Here is an 11788-nt window from a genome sequence, read left to right on the forward strand (position 1 = left end):
CTCTGACTTTTTTGTAAGCCTGTGAGGGAGTCTACTGAATTTCCAGCATGGCATTCCTCCTCTCCTTCAGCGCTGCCACTAATCAAGGCACCGTCACTGGCAGAGGAATGCAGGCCAGGTGAATGGGCCTTCCAATAGAGGCCCTGAGCCAAGAAGGACCAACTTCACAGAAGATCAGGTGGCCATAGCAATCCTTGTCCTTGACCTTTCCATCAGCCAAAGAGGCATCACAATGGCCAGAACCATACTGGGCATCATAACCTCCCCCTGTATGGAAAGCACCTGGGCTCTCCCTCAGAACTCCTCCTCAGTCAACTCTGTAGTCAAACTGCTAGAGATTTGATACATACCAAAGCTGTTACTCTACTGAGAAGGAAAGTGATGGCTGTGAGCATTGCCCCACTGGGCATTGAGGGGAAGTAACTAATTACCTGTACCCTTCTCCGCTCACTCTAGAGGTGAGAAGTTGATCCAACCTTCCCTAGTCCCTCCAAACACCATCTCCTGCTTTGGGGAAAAAGCCTAACTAAACTACTGGTTTACGAATCTGGAGAGTTTTCAATATACTGATACCCTTTTTTCCCTCCTAAAAAAAATCTGCCTTAGTTGGTATAAGGTATACTGTGCATTTGAGATTTTAATATGGTGGCCCTAAAAAATTCTAATGTAATAGGTATAAGGTATCATTGGAGTTTGGAACTCCAATATGGCAGCCCTAATTTGCAACCAAGTTTAAGAATGTACAACTCTACAGGGTGGGAATGTGGCTTCATGGTAGAGTACTTGCCTAGCATGCATGAAGCCCTGGGTTGGATTCCTCAGTACCACATAAATAGAAAAAGTCAGAAGTGGCGCCGTGGCTTAAGTGGTAGAGTGCTAGTCTTGAGCAAAAGAAGTTCAGGGGCAGTGCTCAGACCCTGAGTTCAAGCCCCAGGACTGGGAAAAAAAAAGAATTTACAACTTTAACCTACCCTCACCACCCAGCTCCAACCACTGCAAACGTCACACAACAGTCTCCTAAGCAGATCCCAGAGCCACTGGCACAGAGGTAAGTCCACACTGCCAGCCTCTGAGAATTCCAGGATCTCGCTAGAGGGCCAATCCTAAAACCCCAAGTTTTAAGTCCTACAACTACAGGCAACTGGCTGACCAGGATCCAGGTCCCCAGTACCCAGGAGATCATACAACACAATCATGAAGAAGTTCCAAAGTCATCGTTGTCAGCATTTTCTCCCAGCTCCACCATTACCAACTCTGCAACCTCTGTCAAGTTAGCAACCATCCCCCATCCTCACTTTCTTCATCTGTACAATGGGAATAGTATTACCCAATACTTCTTCCGTGAATCCTCACAACCCTAGCTGCAAAGCATTTAATGCATTTGCTGGCACCTAGGAAGAGCTCAATCCATCTTCGGCAGTGAGAAAAATCAAATGGCTCTGTTTGCTGCTGTTGGGTTCTTTATCTTTTCACTTTATTTTTCTCCTTTAAAGGGGCTTGAATGCCTCAATATCCTGCCAATAATTTGTGTGTGTGTGTGTGTGTGTGTGTGTGTGTGCGCGCGCGCGTGCTAGTACTGAGGCTTGAACTTGGAGCCTTAGCACTGTCTCTTAGCTGTTTCACTCAAGGTTGGCAACTCTACCACTTGAGTTGCAGCTCCACTCCTGGCTTTTTGGTACATAAATTCAGGTATGAGTCCTGTGGATTATCTCACCTGGGCTGGCATTAAGCCTCCATCCTCAGATCTCAGTCTCCTGAGTAGCTAGGATCACAGGTGTGAATCACTGGTGCCCAGATATTTTTTTAACTCTTCTTTGACTTCTTTTCTTGCCAGACTTCACCCAATTCTTTGACTTAAAACTTTCTCCTTCTCTATACCTCCATTTTCTCATTACCAAGGTGAGTTTATTAAAGTACCTTCTTTTTTGCTTAAAGATGCAGTGAGCTAACAATTGTAGAGTGCTGAGCACCAGACCTGGCACTAGGTGGTCACCCCATAAGCCAAAGCTTCTACAGAAGGTAGAGAACAATTGTTCCCATCTTGAGTTGAGGTTCTGCCAAGAGCCTTCTTCATCCAAGGGGTAGAAAGGATACCTCAGTAAAGGCTCTGGGGGAGGTAATGGTTCCAAATTGGGAGCCAGGGAGCGAGGTAGCCCTAGCTCCCCTCATCCTTCTGGGGTAATGTTGAAGAATGCTGACTCCAGCTTGGGGCCCCTCTCAGCGCTCCCCATCTGCCTCACTCCATTTAGCTCTGGCAATCCAATTCCCTTTTCTTCACCCGGAAATCGATGTTTAATTAACACATTATTGGAAAAATAAACACAGTCTTCAATGAGACCGCAATGAAGCTAATGCAGCTCAGCTTGGGGGCTGCAGCCCAGCCCCTCAGTTAGAAAAACACTCTTTTCCTATTCCTTCCCTCTTTACCAAGCAAAAGTTCTCCCTTTCTCCCTGGGGCCTTCCAGCCTGGGTGTTCCCAGCCTCTTCCTCCTCAGCAGCTTTGGAGAAAGCTGGACAGTGTCTTCTTTCCCTTTCCCCCACGATGCAAGAAGCCTGAGAATGGATTTGCTGTCACTGCTCATGGGGGAAAGGGGGAACTCCCAGACACCCCATGGGTGAGGCTGAGGATAGTGCATTTCCCCTTTCGCTCTGTACCAGAATCAACACACACCCAAATTCAGACTCAGCACCTCACTTACCCTGGATCAAAGACCTCCCTTGGAAGTTATTTCCACCTCCTGCCCTCTCTTCTCCAGGACTTTGTGTGAAGTCTCTAGGTTCAGAACCAGACTTGGACCCAAAGTGTCCTATTTCTTAACAGATGATCCTAAACATACTACCTAATCCCTCTGACGCTCAGCTTTCTCATCAAATGAAGTCACTGGCCGTGGACATGAAGCAGCAGATCACAATGCTCTGTGAGGATCAGCTGCTAGATAACTCTCCCTTCAGCAGACATGCTAAGTGCCAAGCCCTACTGCCAGGGTGGTAGAGAGTAGAAACCCAAGCACTGATAGACTTTAGGTTTTCTTTCTTCTACCATCACACACCACCTCAGCAAGGTACGGAAGTCAAGGAAATCAGGAAGAAGGTAATTAATTGAGACACAGGAAACAAAAAGCCATCAAAAAGACAAGAAGCAGATCCAGCCCTAAGGCAACAGCCGTGCCCCACCCACCTTTCTCCAAGCCTGGACTGTTGGGGAGCAGTAATGGTATTTTCAGAAAGTCCTGGAGTGGTGATCCAGGCTGCCTGGAAAACAGGCAGCTCTCAAAATCAGATCGAAGAGAGCAGAGGATGGCCCAACAGGGGGGTGTGGCACGTGGTGAAGACCAGAGGCTTCAAAGCCAGGCCTGCCTTGGATCTGTTACTTAACCTCTTTCCGCTTCAGATACTTTTGTGGTAAGGCAGAGGTAATGCCAGCACCTCCCCTGTAGCATTGTTGGCAGGTTGAGAGAATGCAGGTCAAGTGCTAAGCATAGTACCTGGCCTGACCAGGAATCAAATGTTGGCTAGAAGAATAGTGTGTATCATGGAGAAGTCACATTATTAGTAAGAACAATTCGAAGATTCAGATGGAAGTAGATGTTTCGCTAGGGAACAGCTCACCATCAAGCCAACTTCTTACCTTGAAAATGTATTTTCTTCTCTAGCATTCCCCCTTCTTCTCCCTGTCCCATTAAGAGAAAGTGGGTGATGTCATTTCAAAGAAGAACGACCATACATTTTATCATCTAAACGAGGACACTGTTGAGCATTAATAATTACCCAAAGATGTAAGCCTAAACAGAAACTGTCTATAAACCAGGACATCTGGGGAAGCCATCTCAAGGTCACAAAGGGGTGACTTCAATGCTCTGCTTCAAGGTGCTAGCCAAAGATAAGCCTTGCCTGGTTCTCAGACTCCACCTTGCTCTAGCCAACCCATGAAACTCCCTTCACACACACACACACATACACACACACACACACACACACACACACACACACACACACACACACACACACTCACATGGTAAGAGCATCAAATCATTCCACCATTCAAAGTCAAGGCAAGTACTAAGGTAGCGCAAAGAGACTAGTACAAGGCCTCCACCTATATTCCAACCAGCGTCTAGAAACAAATGAAACACTCAAGAACAAGGATGTAGGCCCATGCCTACCCTTTTGAGAAACAAGGACTAGGCCCACTGGGAAGAGCACACCAGGTGCTGGGTCATCAGGATCTCCAAGGTGAGCTCTCATGGCCTCTGGGAATACATTTGATGGGCAGGAAGGCATGGAGATCCTTGAGTACCACAAACCTCCCCCACAACACACACACATACACACACACACACACACACACACACACACACACACACACCTCTTCAGAGAATGACCTTGACTGGTACTCAGTGACTGATGATCTTAGCATGTAGCCCACTGGAGCCCTTAAAACCCTGAGACTTCTTTCCCTAGAATCCCTTTAGCTCTGCAGGAGTTTCATCTTCTCTCCTGAAACTCATTCCTGCCATCCTGCCTCACCAAGACCTCACTCCCTTCTAACCAAGGAAGAAGAACCACCTGGGGAACTCCACAGTGACAATTAGGAAACCGTGATTCTCCCCTTGTCTCTGTGTCAGCCATTGTGTAGGACTTGCAACAAGTCCTTTTCTCTCTCTGGGTCTCAGTGTTGTCCTTGTATATGAGGACACTGAATGAGAAGGTAGCTCACCTCCCTTATACCTGTAACAGCATAACATAAGGAGTCATGAGCTTGGGGTCTGGAATGATAGGCTTGAGTTCAAGCCCTTCATCTGTCATTTTATCAAATTACTTTACCTCAGTCTCCTGTATTGTAAAAGATACTACTACTAGACTGCTCTGGATTGTTTGGAGAATTAAATGAGATACTACACATGAAAAATATACCTGGCACTGCACCTGTTATACAGTAACTACCCTTTCATTGCCATTTTTTACCCCTATGATAATGATGATGATGATGGTGGTGGTTACTTATATTAGAAGGGTTTTTGAAGGAGGCAGAGTGACTGAGCCAGAAATAAAGAAGGCCTGTCTACTGAACCCAGGAAGTTGAACAGTTGGCAGTTTCTCCAGCAGATCTGAATTTCCAGGTAGAGCTAAGACAGCTGGAAACAAAATTCAACTTCCCCAGAAAAATAGGCTTCCCACGGTGCAAAAGAAAGAAAACTCCAACACCAAAACCATGTGGCTCTTTGCACTCCAATCAGCCAGTCACTACACAGCACTTACTATATACCAAGAAATGCCTTTGCCCGTGATTGGAAGCATAGCAACCAGTAACAACAAAAAATCCCTGACCTCGTAGAGCATGCATTCCAGGGGCAGAAACAAACCACATTGGCAATACGCAATAGTCACTAGCGATAAATCAATTAAAATGAAAAGGATGGAGTCCTGGACAGGAAAACAGGGCACTGTGATAAGGGGATTGTTTTAGACAACAGGTGAGGAAAGATTTCACGAAGTGTCATGTGGACCGTGGCGTGGGAAGGGGATGGGAGCTGACCCGGGGCACAGCCCCCGTTCAGCCACCTGTAGCTGACCCAGACACACAGCAGCACTTGCTTTATCTGCAAAACAGCCAGAGCTGCTGCAGCACAACCACCCCATCCCCAGGAGGTGCAGACTTGGGCTTGACCACAACACGGACAGACACCCAGACAGCCCATGGCAAGGCAGTGAGCTAGAAAAAGGGATGACTGCCCCTTTTTGCAAGCCCCCTCCCTTCCTGTCCCCCACCTTCACATTTGAGGGGGTCCTAGAAGGAGAACATGGCCCAGGAATGCCAAGAGCAAGCTCTTATCTGGGTTTGGCACTACAATTCACCTCCAAGGCTTCCAGCTCCCCCAGTCTCCCCTTTCTCTGGTGATGACGTAACCCTCTCTCCCAAACTCCTCAAGGTCAGCCCCAGGAAGAAAAAAGGAACAACAGCAAGGTAGGATGATGGGCATTTTGCTCTGAAGATTTCTTCTTGTTTTTTTCTTTTAGGCCAAATGTTTTTCAATTTCATTTATAATTGCTAATAAAGAAGGACACCTCTAGCTAAAGGAGAAGGAAAATGGCGTCTGGTAGTGGAGGCAGCCAGAACCCAGGAAGGAACACAGGGTCTCAGGCTGCTCTCCCTTCCCAGGGTGCAGGGCTGCAGCTTTCAACAAGGCCGCGCGTTACTCAAGAGACGGCTGATGCCGGAAGATCAGGGCCTTCCCAGGGCTCTGGGCAAGTGGCAGGGAAAACCCTTCATTTCGCCCACCTCAGTCCCTTCTCCCCCTTCAGCCTGCATCCACCCACCAGTCACCCATGCGCACACCACACACCAGCCCAGGGGCTTGCTTGGCAGATGGAGAATCTCACTCCAGCTTCCTACTAGAGATGCAGCAGCTTCTCCCCCCCTACCCTCTACTACCTTGAAGACTATTCCCCTCTCTCCTCCAGCCCCTGCTTTTTGCTTTCCTCCTGGCCCCTCACATACCAAACCTCTCCAGAGCCGCTCAGATACATATATCCAACACACACACACACACACACACACACTAAAAAATGCAGGCAGCTTCCTGCCAGGACCACACGCACTGGGTTGCCAATCCTATGTTGCCCAATTTGGAGGTGCATGGCTATTTGACAAAATGCAAACACCTTTCCAGCCCCTACCCAAAAGGCAAAACAAAAGCCACCAAGAATTTCAAGACACAGCATCGGCTATGGAGCAGAGAGCTGGGTAGGACAAAGACATCACTCCATCCTCCCAACGAACCATGACAAGCATCGGGATGCTCTGCAGTGCCCTCTGGTTTAACACAGTCCACTGCTCAGGGCAGTGTGTGTGTTGGCGTGTATGAGAACGTGTACCCATGTGCATGGGGGGTAGGGGCTGTGTCTACACTACAAGCATCCAATCTCCCCCCAAGGTAACCCAATCCAGTTTCTATTCCCTCCCCCCACCCCCCTGGAACCTTCCTCCAGTGTGCCGCACACATAGATTTCATGGATGGTTAAATTGGATCATTATCATCGGGTGCTTATTTGGCCCAAAAAAAAAAAATCATTAATGTCATCTACCTCCATTCCAATCAGCTCCTCATGAGGTCCCCTCCCCCAAAGACCCTCCAACATGCTAATCCCATGGACTGCGACACACCACAGCATTTGGAAAAAAGAATAATGGCGAGAGGAAAGAAAGCAGTTGCGGAAAGAAGATGAAGCTTCTAACATTACCGCATTCCCCGTATGAAGATGGGGGGAAAGGAGCTATGGTGCGGAGGGAGAGGTGGGGGGGGGAGGTAAAGGGGAACGAAAGCGAACCAAATCAAGCCCTTGGGTGACCATGGATGTGAGAGACCAAGTGTGCAAAAGAAGAGTGTGTCAGTGAGCGTGTGTGTATGTGTGTGTGTGTGTGTGTGTGCCGACTTAGCCCTCCTATCAGAAGGCTGCATCCATATGGCATGTAGGAAAGGCCATCATACCACTGTTGTGTTGCAAAAAAAAAAAAAAAAAAAGAGCCGCAGAGCCATCAGAATCAGAATTTTCTCAGGAAGATGGAAGGGGGGTGGGGGAGAATATGGGGTACAAGGGAACAGTGCATGGAGACAGAAAGCAGGATCGTGGCAGAATTGGGGGAGAGCGGAGGGGGAAAATTGATGGTAAGGTGGGTGGAAAAATTGCACGCACACAGAGACACAAACACAATACCCAAACGCCAACCCCACCGCTGCACTCTTCTTCCAACACTGACAACCCGGCCCCCATCTCTCCGCCGCCTCTCTGAGCCCCCAAAGCTGGTGCCGATAGATTTCTGTATCTCAATTTTGCAGCAGTGGGTTAATTACCATCGAGCCCCCCTCACCAAATTAACCCCTCCCCTTCTTCCCTTTTATTTTTCTCTAAGAGGTCAATTGAAGAATAATGTGTTTTTAGAGATAATGGATTATTTTTTGTTTTGCATGGAGCGAGAAAAGGGAGGAATGCAGGACAGAAATTCAGCAAACCAGTGACTTTTGACCTCTCCTCCATGTCTCCTCTCATCCCCACTCACTGGAGCAGCTCATCTCCCATTCTCCAACCATTCCCTTTCCCCCACCACCCAAAAAGAAAAAAAAAAAAAAGACCTTCCTACCATCCACATCGACAAACACACCAACCGCCACCCAATCTCAGTAGCTGATCTCTAAACCCCCAGCATCAATCCACCTCAATACATCCTTTCTCCTTATATAAGCAGCAAATCATCAACATAGTCAGTAGAAACGCAGCATGAAAAAGAAACCAACGAAAACAGAGGCCAGACCCCCATCGATCCCCCAATAATTAATAATAGGGAGATACCAGAAAAGCAAAGACGTATTTGTCTTGCAACATCTAAAATCCTTTTGATTTCTGGCACCCTCCCCCCCTTCTTAAGAAGCAATTTTCTTAAATTATTATTTCAACAGAAATGGCTGGAAAGCGACAAAAAAAAAGAGCATTCGCACAGTCCAGTTGTTTTGCTTGCTTTTTTTTTTTAAATAAAATTTAACCCAGCCCTGTTGCTCACTTTCATAGCGAACTTCCAGTGTCCAGCCTTTTTCCTATTTTCCAGGAGGAAGACTGGCTCATAGGATGAGGCCAGGGGCTGCAGAAAATGGGCCAAGAGCCCTTGCTCCACTCCCCAACAACAACAATAACACACACACACACACACACACACACACACACACACACACACACACACACAAATCAAACAATGGGAAAATCTATGTATGACCAGCGCCTGTCTAAAATATTGTGTATCCCGATACGACTTAGGCAGATTAAACCTGAAGATTATAACAGAATACCAGCTCGCCTTGTCTTTCTCCCCACCAACCCTCCAGACACATACCCAGTAGCCCTTAGGTAAACTTGCCCATCAGAACCAGCGGGACCATTGTAACTTGAAAGATGATGCAGAAGCCCTTGAACGATGAAGGGAGACTGTACCCAGAACGGCACATTGAGAAAGGGCCAGTCCTTCAGGCTCCTCGGACTAACCTCCAGGTGCCCTCAGATACACTATCCCAGGAACCAAGTCACCCAGCACGCTAGGAGTTCAAATTTCCATTGGAACCCTCCTCACAAAGGCACACGGTCATTTGACCCCCTGAAACTACACCATCCTCCAGGTGTGACAAGGAGTAGTCCCTTTCTCTCCTAGATCCTCCTCAGGACCAAAGGCAGAGAAAGAACTCAGAATGTTGGGGTGGCTTCTGGTGGCAGAAGAAAATACTCCTTAAAGCGGGAATGACCGGAGGAAGCGGGAGAGCAGAGCAGACAGCTCCTATGCTACCAGCTCTTATGTGATCTAACTGAGCGCCCTCCATCCCAAGCTAGCTCCCCATGATCTCTGACCTTTGCATTAAAAAAATTAAATAATAATCATAATAAATATCAGGGAAGAAAGAACCTATATTACCTAAACCCAACAATGGTTTGCAAATACTACTACTACTAATAATAATAACAAAAAAATTTTCACAATGTAGAATGACATTTCTGTATCCAGTTCCAAAGAGGAAAGTATGGAATGGAGGAAAGGCAAATTTTTATTTTTTTAACAAGTAATCATAGGGTAAGTCACCTGAAAAACAGCCAAGCCCCATAGGTTGATATTACATCACTGGCCTAGGAAGGGATGGGGGGTGGGGGACAGATTTTTTTAATGTCATCAGAATGATGTTTCTAAAGCAGTCAAGTTTTGTGGTTAAAAGAGAACAAGGGAAAGAACTAACCAAAACTCTGGGTCCAGCACAATGCCTTGAGAAAACAATACATCGAACCAGGCTTTAAGGTCACTGAGAGCTTGCAAAACCCACAGTGCTTACAGAGTGGAAGTTTTCAAGCAAGCCTGCTACTAAATCATTAATATAAACAAATGGAAGGCAGAGGAGGAAGATTCCCTTGTAACCGATCCAAACAGAAGCGCACACACGCACGGACACACACACTTGCATACACACTCCCTTTCCACCTTCTGTGAGTCTGCCCACCTTCGCAAGATAGCAGGAGTCAGCCTGAATTTCCAGACTCAAGACAACCCCCTCACACCCCCTCCAAAAGAAAAAAAAATCACACACACACACACACACACACACACACACACACCTCAGTTCTTCAACAGCTAGGGAAATCCCACTCCATTCCATTTTGTTTTCTTGTCATCCTCAGAGTGTCTTCTTTTTCTCACTTTTATTAACCCCTTTCCCAGGAAAAGAGACAGACAGGCAAAGTGCCTTCAAAATGTCCAAAAATATCTCTCTATAAAAAGTACTAGCCCTTTTAAAGCCGTGGATATACATGATTATAGACTACTAACAATCCAAACAAATAGGAGAAAGACTCCCCCCCCTAAAAAAATTATTTTTTGAGGAAGAGGGTAATAAATTCAAAACATTCTCTGAGTTTTCCAACATTTGAAGCAAATGGACTCAACTTCCAGAAGAAACCAAAAAGCCATTCCCATGGTCACTGAAGCTCTCCGATCCAGCCAGCATTTAAAAAAAAAAAAAAAAATCTAGGTTGGTCGCTCCCAGCTGAAAACTTCTACCCTCTCAGGATCAGCCTCTCCCAGAACTGCCTGAGAACCCTAAGTGGTTTCACGTCCTGACAGCCTGCCTGTCCCCTCCCAAACCTTACCTCTCCCGAGGATCAGCAGAGTTGCGATCTGTTTGTTGGATGTTTAATCAACTGAGTTTTGCTGGCTGTCTCTTCTTTTAAAAGGTTCAAATTCCAGAATCTTTCTGTAGCCTTTTTTTTTTCTTTTTCTCTCTCTGGGAGGGAGTGGCAGGGAAGAAGGGAGGGGAAGAAGGGAGGTGCGCAAAAAGCAGGTCCTTGGTGGCTAGAGATGGAGGTGCTGGTGGGTCTGAGAGGGGAGGACACGCGCCCGCTCCCTCTCAGTGAGTTGCATGCAAGAGGAGATGTGTAGGGCTGAGCTCTGAGCCTGAGACTGCCGGAGGAGCCCAGGAATTTCACGCACTCCAGAGCTGGCCCCTCCCTCTCCCACATAGACCCCAGCATTTAAAGAGACAGCGAGGCTGCTTGGCTCAGGGCTTCACCTCCTCCCAGGCTGTTTTGCAAACAGCTGAGAAGACAAAAATCAAGAAAGGAAACTCACACACACACACACACACACACACACACACACACACACACTATGACTAAGAGGTGGGACCTGGAACTCAATTTCCCCTCACCCCAATTTAAGAGGAGACTTCTTCCCTCTAACTAGAGCAAAAATTAAAAAAAAAAAAAAAAAGAAAAGAAAAGAAAAAAGAAAAGCTAAAACCCCTCATTTAGAGCATTAGCAGCAGAAATCACTGCCCCATTGCTGAGGAGCCAGACTGAGGGGCCATACCTACAAGTGTGCCTCAGTTTCCCTGAGTTGTAGGCTTCTTATCAAAGCAGGGCAATACTTGAGTATCTGGCGGAAGTCAGGGCTATAACTAGGACACAAATCCATTCCCTCAACAGGCACTTTAAATGAGACACACAGTACAAGAGGCTGAGGACTGACTGGAAGGTGACAAATTATACTTCTCCCCACCCAGGGTCCCTAGCAGGGAAGTTAGACTCAAGCACAGCTGAGCAATCCTGTCCCAAAGATTCTGCAAGCTAAGAGAAACAGCAGAGGGCCTTGAATACACTTTGTGGTCAAGAGCATGACTCCCTTTTTGTGCCTTGCTCCCCAATCTGAGGGCCTAACCATTTCCGCTACGTATCTCAAACCTTGAGAATCCTCCACCAGACTTAA

At 47.0% G+C, this 11788-nt stretch overlaps 1 protein-coding gene across 25 annotated transcripts in view; it reads right to left on the bottom strand.

The window, feature by feature from the left end:
* The window catches only part of Nrxn3 (neurexin 3), a 1574539-nt gene extending 1563575 nt beyond the window's left edge, over positions 1 to 10964 (bottom strand). For all 25 annotated transcript variants that reach the window (XR_011373379.1, XR_011373377.1, XM_070028703.1 and 22 more), the window contains exon 1: positions 10675 to 10964. The gene's annotated coding sequence lies outside the window, so the exon portion shown is untranslated. The remainder of the gene's footprint in view (positions 1 to 10674) is intronic.
* Positions 10965 to 11788: the final 824 nt, after the last annotated feature.

This window comes from Dipodomys merriami, unplaced genomic scaffold (genome assembly GCF_024711535.1).
Source record: "Dipodomys merriami isolate MVZ:Mamm:240054 unplaced genomic scaffold, mDipMer1.0.p SCAF_1, whole genome shotgun sequence".
In the NCBI taxonomy this organism is placed as follows: Eukaryota; Metazoa; Chordata; class Mammalia; order Rodentia; family Heteromyidae; genus Dipodomys; species Dipodomys merriami.